The 15,132-nt window shown below is 41.0% G+C and overlaps 1 protein-coding gene across 2 annotated transcripts in view; it reads right to left on the bottom strand.

Annotated features, from left to right (window-relative positions):
• Window positions 1-15,132, bottom strand: part of CENPP (centromere protein P) — a 228,456-nt gene that overhangs the window by 115,151 nt on the left and 98,173 nt on the right. The window lies entirely within an intron of this gene.

Raw genomic sequence — 15,132 nt, 5'->3', positions numbered from 1 at the left:
CAAATTATGCTTGTGCTATGAAACATAATCACCTTTATCTTAAACTACCACAAAAACTAAATTTTGAATCATTTTGAGGGTCGTAGAAAAATATTCCATATATGATGTAAGGTGGAATGAAGGGTTTGGACATCCAGATCAGCAATGGGTAAATAGGAATAGGTCTTGTTCTTCCTAGAGACGGCCTCCAACTCTGGCACTGAGGGGTGGATTGTTTTGAGGCTGGGGTGGGCATAGACTGTCCTTTCTTTTGCAGAAGGTCTCTGCCCACAAAACGCCAGGAGCACCTGTACCCCCACTCTCACAGGGCATCACCCAACAATGTCTGCAGACATTGCCAATGTGGGGGGTGCAAGTGGTGAGGGCAGAGTTTCATGGAGCTGGGTGAGAACAATGCTCTACAGGACATTTACTTAATTTCTAATTCTGACCTAAGTTTGGAAACTTGGAGCAAAAAAATTACTTTTGTCTTATAAAACTATAGAGAGCAAGATCAAAGTGTGATTAATATACTAGAAGGTGGATTGCCTGAGTGACTCAGTTGGTTGAAGATCGCAACTCCTGCTCTCAGGAGTGTAAATTCAAGCCCCGCATTCAGCCCCATGCTGGGCATGGAGCCTAATTTAAAAAACAAAACAGATAAAATAAAATAAAGAATAAAAGCTAACCACCAGTAGTGATATGACAGAATGAGCCCAGGGATGCCAAGCTTTGAGTTGCAAGAACAAGACCAGAAATCCTGTTCCCTTTACCATCCTGGTAAGTCACAATCTTTTTGAGTCTGTCTCATCTACAAAGGGTAGTGGTGACAATCCTCATCAGTTAGTTTGCCATGAGGATTGAATGACAAATTATATGTGAATTTTCACAGAATGAGAATAAATAATACTAAAACTTGCCTGGGACCACAGAAGATTCGGAATAGCCAAAGCTATCTTGAGAAAGAACAAAGCTGGAGGTATCACAATCCTGTATTTCAAGGTATCCTACAAAAGCTATAATCAAAAGTATGGTACCAGCACAAAAACAGACTGATAGATCCATGGAATAAAATACGAGCCCAGAAATAAAAGAAAGCTCGGGGCGCCTGGGTGGCTCAGTGGGTTAATAAGCCTCTGTCTTCAGCTCAGGTCATGGTCTCAGGGTCCTGGGATCGAGCCCCTGCATGGGGCTCTCGGCTCAGCAGGGAGCCTGCTTCACCCCCCCCCTGCCTGCCTCTCAGTTTACTTGTAATCTCTCTCTCTGTAATCTCTTGTAATCTTCCCCTCTTACTCTGTCAAATAAATAAAATCTTTAAAAAAAAATAAAGCAATGCTTGTATGATCAATTACCCTACAACAAAAGAGACACAAATATACAACTTCAATAAACAGTGCTGGAAAAACTGGATGGCTACATGCAAAAGATGAAATTGGCCCACTTTCTTACAGCGCATTAAAAAATAAAGTAAAAATGGATTAAAAGTCTAAACGTGAGACCGGAATCCATAAAATTCCTGAAAGAAAATACAGGCTGTAGTATTTTGAACATTGGCCATAGCAACATATTTAGAGATATGTCTCCTGAGGCAAGGGAAACAAAGGCAAAAATAAAGTCTTGGGACTACATGAAAATAAAAAACTCTGCATACCAAAGGAAGCCATAAAAAAAATTTAGAAAAAGGCAATCTACAGAATGGGAGGAGATATTTGCAAATGACATATCTGATAAAGGGTTAGTATCCAAAATACATAAAGATTTTATCCATTAATTCCTCTACTGAGTATTTACCCAAAGGAAATGAAAACACTAATTTGTAAAGATCTATGCACCCCCATTATTTACAATAGCCAGGATATGGAAGCCACCCACGTGTCCAACAGATGAGCGGATAAAGAAGATATGTAGATATACAATGGAGTATCAGCCATGAAAAAGAATTAAATTGTACAATTAGTGACAACATGGATAGACACCATGGGAGTATTCCACTAAGTAAAATAAGTCAGAGAAGGACAAATACCATATGAATTCACTCATATGTGGAATTTATGAAACAAATAAACATATTTAAATACAGAAAATGAGCTGGTGGTTGCCCGAGGGGAGGTCAGTGGATCAGTGGGTAAAGGAGAAGTTGATTAAGAGGCACAGAGTTCCAAATATAATATAAGTCAGTCACGGGGATGAAAAGTTCAGCATAGGGAATATAGTTGGTGATAATGCAATAATGTGTGCGGACAGATGCTGACTGCGCTTACGGACATGAGCACTGAGTAATGTACAGACTTGTCAATTCACTCTGTTGTACATCTGAAACTAACAGAACACTGTGTGCCCACTATATTTCATTAAAAAAAAGTTTGTGAAACTGCTTTGGTAAACCATAAAGGTTCATAAAATATGAGTAACTATTATACTGGAAAATTACTGACTAATGAGACAAATTAAAGATTATGAAGCCATTAACATAAAGAGAATATATTACAATGATAATCATTTTAAAATCAAAATATTCTAAAGTTCCAATAGTTTCAGTAATTCATTTTACCGAAAATAAAATTGTGATGTCCCACAACTTATAAGTAAATGTCAAATGTTCACTAAAATTTTAAGAATCCAGGTCTTAAAATTAATAATTCAATTCATAAGATTAACAAAGAGATCAGTCTGTTATCTCAGTAGTAGACCTTAACATAGCTAAGTTTATCTTTTTCTAAAAAGATAGAACAAAAAATTTTTAAATCCTGGAAAAGATTCCTGAAATCACTGGAGTTAATTTCCTGTTGTTAATGTTGTTTTTCATCCCACAGCTGTTAATCATTTTTGTTGTTTACAAAACACAAATCACTAGTAAAAATCATTAAGAACCAAACTGAATTAAAAGTTTTCGGCCACAAACCCATTCTATGGTAAATATAAAATATTACTCACTTGAAGCCCATTAAAGTTTGGAAATAAATCACTACACCTTACTGGTCTTATTAAGGACTTCAAGACAGAAAAAAATATCAAACACCATCCATCCATATTTTCTCCCAAATACTATAATAAAAATGATCATTGAATTAATGGGAAAAAAAAACACTTTTTGAAAATCACTTACAGTCACTAAAACTAAAGTTATTTTAATTTTTTAAAGATTTATTTGAGAGAGAGAGAGAGAGAGAGTACGAGTGGGAGAGGTAGAAGAGAGAAGGAGAGAGAATCTCAAGCAGACTCCGTGCCAAGCCTGGAGCCCAGTGTGGGTGTCAACCTCATGACCCTTTAATCTGGATCTCAGCTGAAACCAAGAATCAGACGCTTAAGACTGTGTCACCCAGAGGTCCCTGAGGTTTATTTGTTTTTTTAAATCAACTGTGTTCCTCCTTAACCTATTCATTACTTTTCTTTACTTCATAACTCCACCTTTTTTTTTTTTAAAGAACTGCCTTCCTTCTGTCCTCATCACCTCTATGCTCACACAGTCAACCTATTATGTCTGACTTACCAATTCTCCATTTTCCCCAAATCATACTGTGTGAATAAGCATGGACAATACTTTCACCTGCACTTACTAATGTAACCCTCACAGTACTGTCCTACAAGGCAGGCACATGACCTGTTTTTCAGGCGTGGAAACTGCAAAACAAGGTTAAATAACGGTAGCGGATCTAGGACTCGATGATCACCTTTCCCTATGACGACACACTTGCTTGCTCAGTGCTCACCCTACGTTGCTTACTCCAGGGACTCTTTGCTGCTCGGCTTCCAGAGACACCATCTTTCAGGCTGCTCTTCCATGGCTAGTATCCCCCAGTATTCCTCCTTTAGCGCCTTTTCTCTGGCCCCGACAGTCCTGTCCATTTATACACATTCAGCCATTACCATTGAGGGAAGCCCTCTGAAGCCCACTTCTCAATGTGGGCCTCACCTGGGAAGAACTAACTCTTAAAAGCAGACCCAAACACCCAGTTTTAACACTCCATCAAAATCAATCCTAAACAGTTTCTTCAGACTGTCCCTGTCCCTCTTGGCCTTTCCTTTCCCAGTTGTTCAGGTGTGTTCTGCCTCTCGTACCTCTGCAGCAAGTCTTGCTGTCCTTGTCATTCTCACTCACTATGTCACAACTTCTTTATTTTCTAGTTGGAATATCAAAATCAGTTCCTGGCCTCATTCTGCCAGTCCAACTCTTATGTGATCAACCAAGCAGACCCGCATGCTGGCTGGGTTAATTACAGTCAGTCCCCACATGGAAAGCCTATGATAGTTCTCATTGATCACTGAATTACAAAAACTTCTTAACCTATACTTTTCAAGACTGTCCATGATTTCCATTTGTAAATAATGATTAAAAAATTTTTAATTCCCACAGTTAACATATAGGGTTCTATTAGGTTCAAGTATCTAATATAGTGATTCAACAATTCTATAGATTATCAGTGTTCATCACAATAAATATATTCTTAACCCCTGTTCACCTACTCAAATAATGACTTCTGAGCTTATTTCATGCTCATATCTTTTTATGCCCCAGCCCCAGGATAACGGTTTCTCACATACACTCTGTACTTCCTGGCCTCCCTGTACTTGTGATACCTTCTTTTGCATCCACCAAAATCAAACACCACCTCAAACATCAGTGTCAAAAGTCACGCCCTCAGCAACTTTTCCTGGATTCTACCAGAGCAGATGTGGCTTCTCATACCTCACCCAAATCTTCCCACTACTTTGTGCCTCTCTTTTGCACTGATCACAGTCTAACTTAGCTCAGCTGGTTACTCCTTGGTCTCTTTGGACATTCTCCAGAGTGCTTTAGGAATCTTGGATGCAAGCACTGCTTCCTTGTCTGTGTCCAACCCTCACCAAAGGCTAGCATACCTCCTTGGCTCAATACACATTTCTGAATTAAATCACTGAAAGGAAAGGAAAAACTTGTATCCTCCCCGTAAGGAAACGATGCATTTTTATCCTGCACATCTTCTTTCTCCCCGGTGGCTGGCCCATCCCTCCAGCTCCGCTACAGACTGGTGTGCTCTATGATAGTCAGAGGGCAGTTTCCCCAGTGCACTCAAGTGTTATAGTAGGGATTTAGGACAGTTCCTATCACAGGATCTGGGGAGGTTTGAAACAGAGTCTCTTTCTCAATCAGCTCTGATGAGTGCTGAAGCAAGGTGGCATTCCCAGCAGTGAACATGGAAATAAAGAGAACTGCTTTAAAATGAACCCTTCCATAGAGAGAGGAAGAGCATAAAGAGGGGCCAAAAGGACAGAAACACAGGGACAAATCAGGGCAAGTGGCAAAAGCAATATATCATTCCCAGTTTTCCATACAGGGCATAATCAGTCATGTGAAGTCCTGATACTAAGACTTGCATTTTGAGTCCTTTTGTTAAGGAAAATACAATAGAAGTAAAAGACAAAACAATATAATAAATTTGACATACTTCTTAGTTTCAAAACTTACCAACTCACAGCCAATCTTACTCATTTATAGTCCCATGTTATTTTAATAACAGCTTTATTGAAAAGTTTAAACACATTTCATTGGTTATCTTTTTTTTTTTTTTTTTTTAAGATTTATTTATTTAGAGAGAAAGACCAAGTGTGTGCCTGTGAGCCAGGGGTGAGGCAGAGGGAGAAGAGAATCTCTAGCAGACTCCCCACTGAGCGTGGAGCCCCATGCTGGGCTGGATCCCACGACCCTGAGATCAGGACCTGAGCCCTGATCAAGAGTAGGATATTTATCAGAGTGAGCCACCGAGGCACCCCAGTTGGGTGGTTTTTAGTGTATTCAGGGTTAGTATCATCACCACAATCAATTTCAGAGTATTTCATCACTCCAAAAAGAAACCCTTTACCCACTGAATGTAACTCTCCACCTTAGGTAACTATAAACCCACGTTCTGTCTCTATGGGTTTCCCTATTCTAAATGCTTCATATGAATGGGATCATTCATAGGCTTCTTCCACTCAGCGTATGTCCAAGGTCCACCCATGCTGCAGCTGTGTTGAGGCTGCATTCCTGTTTTGCACTAACATTCCACTCTCTGGATGGCCTACATTCACTGATCAGGTGGTGGACATCCAAGCTGTTTCCCTTCCTTGGCTCTTATGAATAATACTGCTATAAATACTTGTGTAATACGAGGTTTCTGTAGATACCAGTCTTCACTTTTCTTGGGTACATACTTAGAAGCATAATTGTCAGGTCAAATGGCAACTTTGTATTGAACTTTTTGAGGCACTGTAGACTCCTTTCCATAGTGGCTGCACCATTTTACATGCCCATCAGCAACACACACAGGTTGTAACTTCTACATACCTTCACCAATACTGGATACTGTCCTTTCATTTATTTTTGTTATAATCCGTCTTTTCAACTGCAGCCATGCTAGAGACTGATAAGGTAATTCACTGTGGTTTTGATTTGTAGTTTCCTGATGACTGTTGATACCAAGCATTTCTTCTGGTGTTTAAGGACCATTTGTTGCCTTCTTTGGAGAAATGTCTATTCAGATCCTTGACCCATTTTTAAATTGGTTGTTGCTGTTACTCTTCTTACCACTGTGTTGTCTGGTTTGCCGTCTATTCCAGACACAAGTCCTTTATCAGATATAGAACCTGTAAAATTTTTCTCCTAGGTTGTTTTTCCATCTTCTTGATGGTATCATTTGGCACAGGAAGAAAATTTGGTTTTAATTAAATTTCTTTTGTTTCTTGTGCTTTTGGTGTCACAGCTGAGAAACTGTTGTCTAATCCAAGGTCATAAAAAATGACACCCATGTTTTCTCCTAATATTCAGGAGTCTTTCCTCTTACACCTAAGTCTGTGCTCCACTTTGAGTTAATTTTTACATGTGGCATGATGCGGATCAGAATACAAACCACATTCATCACTCCAGAGGCACTTCCACACCTTTCCTAGTCCACACTACCACCTCTCCCAGCAAACATCATTCATTAACTCGCTCCTCCAAGCAGAACTTTGCCACCAACAGTACAACCCTCTCCTTAAAATTTTTTAATAAATTTTCTTAATAACTGTTAACCTTAAAAACTGTTACATAAGTAATGGCAGTTGTGCTTCTTGGGTCCGTAAGTACCTCTCTTATTCATATGTCTAATCATTTCAATACTTTGAAGAAACCGAAGTACTCCTCTCACCTAAAGGGTATTTGAAGCGCTATTTATAATTTCATGGAAAACACAGAGGATGTCAGACTACTAAGTCTCAAAAGTGACTCCAAGAATTCCCATATGGGATTAAAGGAAGGGGTTGGCTATGAAGTGGTAACCCCCAAATAACAGAAAGACAAAGTGGCATACAGAACAAAGGGAACGACAGAACTTTGGGTCTAGAAGCAGCCTTATTTAAAGTTCTAGGATGAGTAAGCTGCTTCCCAGAGGGAATAGGTGACTTCATACTTGTGACTCATGACAAGTCTCTGGGGTTGGTTAGTGGCTGTGACCCTACAGCAATGGGGATTCTACTATCTCTGTCCATTCTGAGTCCATAGAATAGCTTACTTCTAATTCCCCATGTATCTTTAGAAAGATACATATTTCTAAATATTTCCCCCCAAAATGAACTCCTTAAATTTATTAGACAGATTTCCTAATTTCACCATGGGAGGGCAGTCTTATTCTAATATGCTGTAGAAGTCTAAAACTAAAGACAAGAAAGCTAGACCTGTTTTTTTTTTTTAAGATTTACTTATTTATTAGAGCGAGAGAGGGACAGAGCGCAAGTTGCGGGGTATGGCAGACAGAGGGAGAAGCAGGCTCCCCACTGAGCAGGGAGCCCGATGTGGGCCTGGATCCCAGGATGGAGATCGTGACCTGAGCTGAAGGCAGATGCTTCTCCAACTGAGCCCCCAGGAGTCCCAGCTAGACATATTTTTAAATAATCTTAAATACTACTTTCACATTTTAAAAAGGTAAACAATAACACTTATCTATATGCAGAAATTGTCATACATGATCTGATTAATAAAAAATATACTTAGGAAAACAAAGGAATGGCATATTTGAAAAATGGGACAAGCAGCATTATGCTTTGTATACTTATAAAATATCTAAGTATTCTCACAAGACTATCAAATCTTAAAAGAAAAAATATAGGAGCCTCTAGCACTTACCAAGTCCATACTACATGGCAACAACAAAGTATGCATTTTAAATGCAATGTTCCAATACCCAGCACTCAATCATCCTGTTAACTTATAACGGTACACATGCACACACCAATCCCCCAAATCATAGAGAAATGCAAAGGGCTTGCAACAATTAAAATGATTTTGGAAAAGAACAAAGTTGGAGGATGAATACGACCTAATGGCACAATGTAACGTAAAGCTGCTATTAACCAGGAAGGCGGCAATGGGATATAACTGAGAATCTAGAAACAGACCCGTACAGTCATGGTTAACTGGTTTTTGACACAGATATCCAGGTAACTCAGTGGGGAAATAATCTTCTTTTCAACATATTGTCCTGAGAGAGTTGAATGTTCACATGTAGAAAACTGAACTCAGACCCTAACCTCAAAACACATACAAAACCTAACTCAAAATAGATCATGGACCTAAAAATAAGGGCTAAAACTACAAACTTCTGTGAGAACACAAAAAATCTTTAACTGCTTAGTCAGCTAATTAATTCTTTGACTTGACACCAAAAGCCATAAAACAACCATAAAAGAAAAAGATAATTTGAGCTTTACAAAATTAGTGACACTATTGAGAAAATGAAAATTTGTGGGGCGCCTAGGTGGCTCAGTTGGTCGAGCCTCTGCCTTTGGCTTGGGTCATGATCAGCAGGGAGTCTGCTTCCCCCTTTGATTGGGTGCCCCCCCCCCCTCTCAAATAAATCAATCAAGTCTTTGAAAAGATGTTAAGAAAAAAAAAAGGAAACTTGTGTCATGGATAGGAAGAAAAAAGATTACAAGCCATATATATATCTATATATCTGATAATAGGATTTGTATTCAGAATGTATAAAGAACCTTTAACTCATAATGAGACAAACAATTAAAAACAGGCAAGGGGCGCTGGACTGGCTCAGTTGGTAGGGCGTATAACCCTTGATCTCCGGGTTGTTAGTCCCACATTTGATGTAGAGAGAACTTAAAAATAAAATCATTTTAAACCTGATATACAGGTTTAATTTAATTGTGATCAAAATTCCAGCAAGGCTTTTTATAGATATAGAAAAGATTACTCCAAAACTTATGTGGAAAGGCAGAGGCACCAGAATAGCCAAAACAAACAAAAAACAACAACAACAAAAAAGAATAGCCAAAACAATTCTGAGAAAAGGGGAGGAATCCTCCTACCTGATTTCAAGGTAGCACCAAATGCTGAGAAGGATGTATAGAAAGCGATCTCTCATTCGTCGTGAGTGGGAATTCAAAATGGAAGAGTCCCTTTGAAAAATAGTTCAGATTTTTTTCAAGCTAAACATATGCTTACCATACGACTTAGCAATTACACTCCTAGGCATTTACCCCAGGAGATGAAGACTGATGTTCACGTAAAAACCTGTGGATGACTGTTTACAGCAACTTTATTAGGAACAGCCCCAACCCAGATGGACTTCAGCAGGTGAGTGGTTACACCGCCTGTGGTCAGCCTTATTGCTCAATAATAAAAAGGAATGAACCATTGATATACAACCTGATCAACAACCTGGATGGATCTCCAGAGAGTTATGCTGAGTGGGAAAAAAAGTCAGTTCCAAAGGGTTACACATTCTATTATTCCTGTTATATAGTATTCTTTAAATGACAAAATTATAGAAAGTGATGAGCAGTTGTCAGGAGCTAGTGATGGGAGGTTTCTGTGGCTATAAAAAAGTGACATGTGAACTACCTGCAGGGTTGTAAATGTTCTCTTTTCACCTGTATCACCCTCACTATCCTGGGTGTGATAACATACCACCGTTTTGCAAGATGTTATCATAGGAAACCAGGCATAGCATACCTAAGATCTCCTTGTACCATTTCTTGCAAATGTATTTTCTGTAAGTATCTCAAAGTAACACTTAATAAAAAAAAAAAAATCAATCAAGAAGTACTAATTGTAGTAGAATGCAAGGTATTGGATAAATCATCAGCAGGGACCACGTTAAGGACGGTTTTATAAACTAACCAGAGAGTTCACAGACAGCTTAAGGGGCAAGAACAGAATGTCTAGAAACAACTCCATGAGCAGTGGGAATGGCAGCCTTTCACACTGGACGAGGAAGGTGGTAGTTCAATGAATACCACTGGGACATGGACAGAGCTGCCCGAAAAACAGAAGGGAACACTATACAAGAACTATAAATTCTAACAAATTAGAGATTTATTTTTATTTATTTTTAGGATTTTATTTATTTGACAGCTAGAGATCACAAGTAGGCAGAGAGGCAGGCAGAGAGAAGGGGGAGCAGGCTCCCTGCAGAGCAGAGAACCCAATGTGGGGCTCGATCTCAGGACCTTGGGATCATGACCTGAGCCGAAGGCAGAGGCTTTAACCCACTGAGCCACCCAGGCACCCCACAAATTAGAGATTTAAATGCAAACACTAAAAACAGCAAAGAAACCATTGTGGTCCTAGATGAAACTGTGGAAACCAATGGGAGAGTTTTCTGACAATGTGTTAAGTGGGGAAGATGGTTCTAACTCTGACACAAAAAGCTGGAGGGCCTTAAATAGAACTATGATAAGCCCAACAACAGAAAGTCTTCGTGGCAAAACTGTCAAGAGCAAAGACAAATGACAAACTGGAAAATAACAGCTTTGAGTCATAGCGCATAGGCCTAATTTCCCTTACAAAGAAATCCTAAAACTCAGAGAAGGGGGAAAAAAAAAAAAACCCTCAGCGAAGACCTACAACACAATAGAAAATAAAGTAAATGATACCGATAGCTCCAGGAAAAGAAGCAAACATAGCTGCGAAATATAAGAGATACTCAAACAGACTCAAAGTAAGAGTCATTTAACCTACTCGGCCACCAAAGATAAAACCTTATTACACTACACTGAGGAGGATTTTACACAGGCCCTTGGCACTCTGAGAGCAATTAATTACACACATGCAAGCCCAGCCTGCAGATTTATCACTCAAATATATTTGCACACATGTGCAGTGACACATGAAAGGTTATTAACTGCATCAATAATAGGAAAAGATTGTATTAGGAAAAGATTAGAAAAACTGAAAATTTCATGCAAGAATTCTTTATAAAAATAATTTTAAAATATACATATTTGCTAAATATACATATAGGTGCACAAAATATCTCGGGAAAGAATCACAACACTGTATTCTACTTTGCAAAGGTCTCAAAAGCAGTGACTATGTCGCCTGGAGTCAGACAATGTGGGGGCCCCTAGCAGTGGCCACTGGGATAGGAACCAGCAGGTTGGAGACAAGCTGCAGGAAGAATTTTTGTGGTGTACTTTTGTGAAATAAGAAATATACATTTGGTGTCTGCCCCAGTTCCTGACAGAGAGCTCTGAAATCACTTGGAATTTCCTGGATGATAGGAGTATCTTTTGTTCTAAGGAGGTGACTCTGCGTGGGCTCCCTGATGGTTTGTCGATGAGGGCTGGTCATGAGAAAGACCTGCTATGGTCAGAAGCTTGGAACTTTCAGCCCCACGCCTGCATCTTCTGAGGAGGGAGAGGGGTTAGAGATTGGGTTCGTCATCCATCATGCCTGCGTGAGGAAACCTGAACAAAAGTCCCTAAGGTACAGGCCGCAGAGAGATCCCAGCTTGGTGGGCACATGCATGACTGGGACCCGAATGCACCGCAGTTCCAAGGAGACAGAAGCTCCTGGGCTCAGGGCCCCTCCAGAGCTCACAGGTATTCCTTCACCTGGCTTTATACCCATATCCTTTGTCATGAGCTTTATTAAATAATAAACCAATAAACATAAGCGTTTGAGTTCTGTGAGCCATTATAGAAAATTAACCTGAAGGCAAGGCAGCAGGAGCCTACAGCCATGTTGTACAGAGGTGGGGGGTAAGCTGGAGACCTCCTACTCCGACTGGCATCCAAAGTGGGGGCAGTCTTGTGGGACCGAGCCCTTGACCTGTTAGAAGTGATGCTAACTCTAGGTAGACAGTGTCAGAATTGAGTTGAACTGTAGGACTTTCAGCTGGTGTCTGAAGGAACAGGAAGGAGCAGGGCAGCTCGAGGCCAGAAAGCAGCCCAGAAACACAAATTGGTATGAGGTAGGCCATCAGAGTTTCCCCAAAGGAATTAATTTTTATTTCTCTGAACTAATTAAGTGCTACATTTATTCATTTATCTATTTTTTAAGATCTATGTTCAACACAGGGCTTGAAATCATGATCCGGAGACCAAGGATCACATGCTCTACTGAATGAGCCAGGCAGATGCCCCTATGTTTGGAATTTATATATTTTTTTAAGACTTATTTATTTATTTTAGGGAGAGAGCATGGACGGGAGGGGGAAGAGGGAAAAGGAGAGAGAGAGAGAGAGAGAGAATTCTCAGGCCAACTCCCCACTGAGTGCAGGGCCCCACATGATGCTCAATCCCAGGACCTGAGATTATGACCTGATCACGATCTGGAAACCAAGAGTTGAACACCTAACCGGCCGAGCCACCTAGGTGCCCCTTCTGGAATTTATGTGAAAATATGTGGCAACACTGGAGGATTTTAGGCAGAGGCACTGTGAGACACTATACAATTAGGTTTATTTTAATACAGATAAGATGAAAACTGGATTGGGAAAGGAGATGTGTGAACACAGACAGAGGAGTCAAGACACCATGGCAGCATTTGAGGGAGAGATGTCAGTCACTGGAGAGATGGTGACAGGGTAGGCCAAGAGACACAGACACACCAAAAAGACACTCCAGTGCCAGATCACAAAGGACTCAGGAACAGATCTAGTTTGAAAGGGAGGGACAGAAGATGATTTTGATCAATGGTTCTCAAGTTTTCACAGCACCTGAGACACCTGTTAAAAATGTAAGTCACTGGGCTTGTGCGCAGAGCTTCTGGTTCTGCAGGTCTAAAGTACAGAGATGCCGCCACCTGAACTTCAGATCAGCAGCCCTAGCAATTCACACACTGATGGTTCTCCTGCCACATTTTGGGATGCACTCATTTAGACAACTCCCAACCTTCTGGCTTATGTCAGTGAGTGAATTTGGGATGGGGACACCATTTACAGGAAAAGCAAACAGTATGGGGCAATGGAAGGCACGAGGGGCAAAGGCACCAGGATGGCCTCTGCGGGGCATGTGTGATATCTAGAGTGTGGACGACTTCCGTGGGGCTGCTTGAATGATCTTTCTGATGGAAGCAGTTGACCAGCTAAGTGTCAAGTGTGCCTCCTAAACGTGATTTGATACAGAATGCTTCGAGGCTTCCGAGCACATCAGAAGCACATGTGACCGTGACGCTGGCCCTGGCCACCTCTCTGAGGTACCCTCCCCGCCCATATCACTCAGCCCCAGCCATACTGTCTTTTTCCTCTTGATACCAATGTGGCTTGGTCCCTCACTGTATCAGGTCTCTGCTTAACTATCTAAAATAGCAATTTCCTTTCTTAAAAATTTATTAAATAGACTATCTTTTTTTAGGTTCACAGCAAAACTGAGAAGATACATCAATTTACCATGTCCCTTTCTTCCTAAGCAACTCCTTACTTTCTGGTGCTGGAAGGTACCCCAAGCTCATATTGTATGGCTCCATGCCTCAGTCCTAGAATAAACCATTTCTTCAAAGAGCTTGGTTTCCCTTATGGCAGAAGGTAACAGAAGCCAAGATCTGGGGATGCCTGGGTGGCTCAGTCAGTTAAGCGTCTCTTGATTTGGGCTCAGGTCATGCTCACAGTTGTGGGACTGAGTGAGCCCTGTGAAGGGCTCTGTGTTCAGCTCTGAGTCCGCTTGAGATTCTCTCCTTCTCTGCCTGCCCCTGCCCCCTCACACACACACTCTCTCTCAATAAATAAATATATAAAATCTTTAAAAAGCAGCAGCAGCAGATGCCACCGCCGCCAAGATCTGGGTGCTGGTGTTTGCTGCGGCTGCAGCGTCACTGCCTCCACGCCCTCCCGGCCGACAGAGCCAGGTGACAGGTGTGGGCACACCAGCCTGTGCACACACACATCTACAGACATTTCTAGATGGAGCCGCCTGGGTACTATTAAGCTGAACGTGGATTCATACCGATGTCTCCAGCTCTAGCCCAACCGCGTGTGTCGTTCCGGCTGCCTCGCCTTGCTCGGCCGCAGCCTCTCTCCAGCAGCGAGACCCCCCGGGCTCCACTACCCGCCACGCAGACATGTAACTGCTCTGTCCCAGTGCAGGTGCGCAGGAGGGTGACAGCTGCTGACCTGTGCTTGTGCTCATTCACTGTGACCCCCCTACCTTGCTCCACTGCCCTCCTCACCCCTTCATATGTTTATTTTCTGTTTTCCTGTTCCGTGACAATAGAAACTTGTGCTGCTGAGTCGCGAGCACCTTAAAACTGCCTTAAACGAATCAGGTGCTAAAAATATTAGCTGAATGAGTATAATGAAAAAAATCCCTGATTACCACAATCAAGCAGATCTCAGTCTGGCCTTTCTCGACCAGCATTATTCAGCTATGAAGGTACTTATCTACCTCAATCAAATTATCATCACAGAATATAATTGAGATTTTTCATCAATTCAATGGACTTCTCTCTTCAACTGCTGCAATTGTACCCATCGAACTGAAAGCATGAACTATCACAATCACTTACAGCTTTGACTTTTCCTATAAGGTCTGACGTGAACCAATACTCTTCTTACTCCCCTGCCTCCCAACCTAAACCATCTGGACACCACCTACTGCTTTCAAATTTCCTAGACACGAGTGATTCTAGGTGCCCTAGCTATCTATTGATAAATATTCTTTCTGCATGTGTTAGGAACAAGAACAACATAATCATGATCACAAGTTCAAATCACAGGGTTAAATGAGGAACTATATGAAAATTAAGCTTTTGACTTTAAGTTTCTCTTCCAAAAGAACTGTGAGGGCACATAAAATTAAATCCTTGGGAAAAAATTTGCTCTCTCTTCCTTGGTATGGAAGCCTGAGGTTTAAGAACAAAGACTAATAGGAAACATATGGAAAAGATCAGTAACAAGATGAAATCCTGGCCCAAATACAGTCTGC

Source organism: Mustela lutreola, chromosome 12, assembly GCF_030435805.1.
Source record: "Mustela lutreola isolate mMusLut2 chromosome 12, mMusLut2.pri, whole genome shotgun sequence".
Taxonomy (NCBI): domain Eukaryota; kingdom Metazoa; phylum Chordata; class Mammalia; order Carnivora; family Mustelidae; genus Mustela; species Mustela lutreola.
Note: the sequence above shows the minus strand (reverse complement) of the source record. Positions and strands in the feature narration are given on the sequence as shown.